Raw genomic sequence first — 233 nt, 5'->3', positions numbered from 1 at the left:
TATATATATATATGTATGTATGTATGTATTACTTGTTTCAGTCATTTGACTGTGGCCATGCTAGAGCACCACCTTTAGTTGAGGAAATCGACCCCAGGACTTACTCTTTGTAAGCCTTCTTTCAGACAGGCTTCTTTCAGTTTCCGTCTACCAAATCCACTCACAAGGCTTTGGTCGGCTCGAGGATATAGTAGAAGACACTTGCATAAGGTGCCACGCAGTGGGACTGAACC

The sequence above is a fragment of the Octopus bimaculoides genome, chromosome 28 (genome assembly GCF_001194135.2).
Source record: "Octopus bimaculoides isolate UCB-OBI-ISO-001 chromosome 28, ASM119413v2, whole genome shotgun sequence".
Taxonomy (NCBI): domain Eukaryota; kingdom Metazoa; phylum Mollusca; class Cephalopoda; order Octopoda; family Octopodidae; genus Octopus; species Octopus bimaculoides.
Note: the sequence above shows the minus strand (reverse complement) of the source record.